Below are 4,116 nucleotides of genomic sequence, written 5' to 3' on the forward strand. Positions count from 1 at the left end.
GGTGTTAGAAATTTATGTACAAACAAGGAGTTCTAGGAGTTCTAGTTAGTTCAAAATGAGTGATTATTACAGGATTTACCTTTAACAAATTTTGAGAAATTACAGTTACGATTCGACCGAAAATCTGCCTCCGGTGTATTAGAAGTTGTTTTTTATAATGCATGCTACAATGCATAGTTGTCAAAACATAGATCAAGAATAAGAATTAGGGAAACATTTGAGCAATTAAATGATGCAACAATAGGAAACCTGAATGGACAGAAGCCATGATAGTTCTCCCATTGCACATACATATTCGACCATAAGGATTTACTCCAGCATCCGGTACCCTGCTAAAATACCAAGCAATATATTGCCCTTCCTGCGCAGCAATGTGCAGCAATCTGGCAGGAAAATAAAGAAGAAAACTGAAAGCACCATATTTTCACTGCAATCGCTGCTTAAAACTTTACATTGCCAAAATTACACAGAAAAATGAAAGGCATCGTAAGCTTATGTGCAGGTAGAAACATGTCTCATGAATCCACACGTGTAAGACTCCTTCACTGGCTGGTGTTGTCCACCCGCGCTTTTGTTGTAATTGTTGGGTTTTTCACCGCACACTACTTTCACTCAGTTGGTTATTATAGTGCAAACGTTGATTGGGGGTAGTTCTTTTTTCGATGCTTACATAATAGGGGAATCAGATAAAAATTAAATTCTGCAAAGGTTATTATTATGGCCTTCAAAATGATGCAAAATGAACTCCACTTATCCAGAATCATGATTTATGCAGTTTTTCTTTTAAAATTTTGGTTATTCTGGTCATGCATAAAAGGGATTGACTATCAACATAGTTGTGTAAGCTACAAAGATGTTAAATTCAATACCATGGAAGTTTCTTTCCTCTAAATTACGATTCCATTGTAGGTAGGCTGCACATCAGAATAATGTGTGCTCACAAAAATGATAGACACGAACGTAACAAATAGGTAAATGACTTACCAGACAATATAAAATAGGGGAACTGAGGAAGCGCCTAAGAACACTGTAAGGGTCAGAAGTGAATACATGGTAACACATAAATAATAATTCAACTGGCCAACCACACTGAATATTTTTGCAATAGCTTAAACATAGGAGTATGTAATTGGGAGAAGTTTCATGGTAAGATGGAAATAAGCTTCCTACCATCTTCACATGCACCCCTATTATCATCTAGCTATGTGAGTTCCAGAATGATCACTAGATATTTGAACAAATAAACATGGTAGTGATTTTGAGCATCCACATATTGTGATTGTTCTGTTCCACTTCAAGAATATAAGATCATCTGTCTATCCATCATGCTCTTAAAAAACAGTCGAGTTGGTAGGACAAGAAACAACAAAGAGCATATGTAGGACATTACCCAGCAGCATTTACTTGCTTTCAACCAAGATGAGTTCAAGTATTTCCTTGAAAATCCAGATCTGTAAAATACCAGTCTTTTCTCTGAAGGTGCAGCGGGTTAGGGTGCCGCTCTCTGTTCGCTGACGGCGAAGGGGTCCATACTCAGACCGGTGCAGCAGGGAGCAACTTTGATGCAGCGGAGATGGTATCCACTCCGTCAGTGAGCTGGGCTCCAACCTTAAAGGTCATTGGAGGCATCCTAGGTTTGCCCCTACATGAACGACGTCCTAGGGCGAGTGTTGTGACCCTATTTCCATGTCTCAGGTTCATGTATAATGTTGCTAGGAGTATGTGTTTCTAAGCCCAATCAGTTTCTTATGTCTCTGTAGCTCCATGTGCCAGTTCATCAGTCTAGCATCTGCTGACTAATGTTGCTTATTAGGGTAGTTAGAGTAAGACAGTGTAGCATCAGTCCTATATCATGTGCTCTATGAACATGCAAGGTACGCTATGTAAGATGTTAATTTGTAGTACTATGCTCTGTTTGGATAAAGCTCATTCGTTCTTACTCTCTTGTGCCTAATTATACCATGGTTAAAAAGAGACAATGCATCCTTCGGTCGATCATAGAAGACATTAACTTGTACTCAAATTATAAGAGCGTTCAGATCACTAAAGTAGTGACGTAAACGCTCTTATATTTCTTTACAGAGGTAGTATTATTACCTGTCTGACAAAGCATCATGTGCGCTATGAAGTATGGACATGCAAAATATCGGTTCAGTTAATTCTATATGATGTACCCTGCGGACATGTCAGACATTGGTTGAGTTAGCTCTATAATCATATACCTATGGACATGGATGACATTGCTCATACTCCTTAAGTAGTATTCTTCTATCTCGAGTTAAAAAGCGTTCTTACCGTTGTCCCTGAAGTAATATGAGTACTACTCCTTTGTGAAAAAGTCCGAGAATTTTCTTCTCTAAATATGTGAAAATGTAATATGCAGGAAAACCATCTTCTTCTAACTTTTCAACATTGGAAGCATAAGCATCTGCTCTACAGATTTCATGAACCTCTACCACAAAGATGGATATGAGAGATCAATACACTACACCAAATGGTCTTTAACCAATGAAATCTAGCTATCTAAAATAAAGAGACATGAATTACAACCCAAGCGTGGATTAACATGGATAAGAATTTTGAGCACAAGCTCCTAATTGTACTGGTATACTAATCATACGCCTGTGTAAAATGCAAATCCAAACCAGTAGACAACCGTGGCGTAGCATGAACATCACCTGCACATATTTTTGTTGGGAGAGGATATGAGTTTCTTTTGTTGAGACGACACGAGGACATTGATGCAATTTATAGGTAGTATAACTGAGCATGTTGCTGAAGAAGATGTTGCTGCCGGAGTAAGATGTGCATAGACAGCCACGGAGAGAAGCATTATATAGTAACTGCGAGGTTTGCGACTTTACCAGGCATTAAGCAAATGAATGATAATAGGCCTGAATGAATGATAATAGGTCATAATCGCGAGCTTGAAGGGGGGCAAAGCAGTTTCCAGCGAAAGAATGCCATGATTGCGAGCTTGAAGGGGAGGAGAGAACTTACCAGTACATGAGGCGTCTACCATTTAATCCCGCTCCTCTGATTGGTGGGATCGACCGGATGTACTCGGCTCCTGCATCCCGCTCCTCCTATCGCTCGGATCGACTCGATCCCATCCCAGACCTCAGGTGGACGGACGCACACAAGCACCTTTACTAGATGGAACCGGCCGCCCCTCTCTGCGGCTCGATTCTGGAGGGGAATCGATGCAGTCCCGTCGCCCTCAGCCTGGATCGGGACTCGATTAGTCCCTTCCCCTCAACATCGATCTGGAATCGTTTATGGTTCGGGAGTGTTTTTTTTCCTTCAGCGGATGCGTTAGCGAGTAAATGGAGCAGGCGCGTTAGCTCGTAGGCCTCCCTCCTTAATGGGCTGTCGACTAGCCAAAGGCCCGGTACACCAAAGGCGTCCGATTTGGTCCGTGGAGCAGCAGCCCACAGGACAGCCAGGCCAGTTAACACAGACCGCGGAACAGATCACCACACATACGAAATCGGATGGCCAGGAAGTCCCAGATCAGAAAAACGGACGGTCGAAAGCACAAATCGCTGTGGGAGCTCGGTTTAGTTGTGGTTATATTGTCCTTAATTGGGTCACCTTGCTGCACTTTAGTTACACTTGTTACTTGTTACCCATTACGAATTATTTTATCACCAAACTATCTATTATTGATAATTTTAGTGCTTGCAGAGAATACCTTACTAAAAACCGCTTGTCATTTCCTTCTGCTCCTCGTTGGGTTCGACACTCTTATTTATCAGAAAGACTACGATAGATCCCCTATACTTGTGGGTCATCACATCCCCAAGCTTAGGCTCTTGCCACTCCTTATACTTTCATCCATCTTGATCTCTCCCAAATCTTGAAAACATCAATCACACAAAACTCAACAAAACCTTGTGAGATCTGTTAGTATAATAAAGCAAATCATTTGCCACGCCCAATATGCAAACCTATCCGAGAGGAACTCGAAGGTCCCACCAAGGATAGAGTCCCATATTGAAGACGCTTTTGCAAGGTGGATATCATTAAGTCATACCATATACAACACACACTGGGATACATATAAGGCATACAATTGCCACATGAATACATCAATACATAGCAAACATCATACAG

The 4,116-nt window shown here is 41.2% G+C and overlaps 1 long non-coding RNA gene across 1 annotated transcript; it reads right to left on the reverse strand.

The window, feature by feature from the left end:
• Window positions 1–272: 272 nt before the first annotated feature.
• On the reverse strand, window positions 273–3,323 carry LOC123085982 (uncharacterized). Its single transcript, XR_006440216.1, has 3 exons — window positions 3,001–3,323; window positions 2,296–2,678; window positions 273–2,175 (listed from the first exon to the last, which is right to left on the reverse strand). It is a non-coding gene; the product is annotated as an uncharacterized lncRNA (long non-coding RNA).
• Between the last annotated feature and the right edge of the window lie 793 nt (window positions 3,324–4,116).

The sequence above is a fragment of the Triticum aestivum genome, chromosome 4A (genome assembly GCF_018294505.1).
Source record: "Triticum aestivum cultivar Chinese Spring chromosome 4A, IWGSC CS RefSeq v2.1, whole genome shotgun sequence".
NCBI classification, from domain to species: Eukaryota; Viridiplantae; Streptophyta; class Magnoliopsida; order Poales; family Poaceae; genus Triticum; species Triticum aestivum.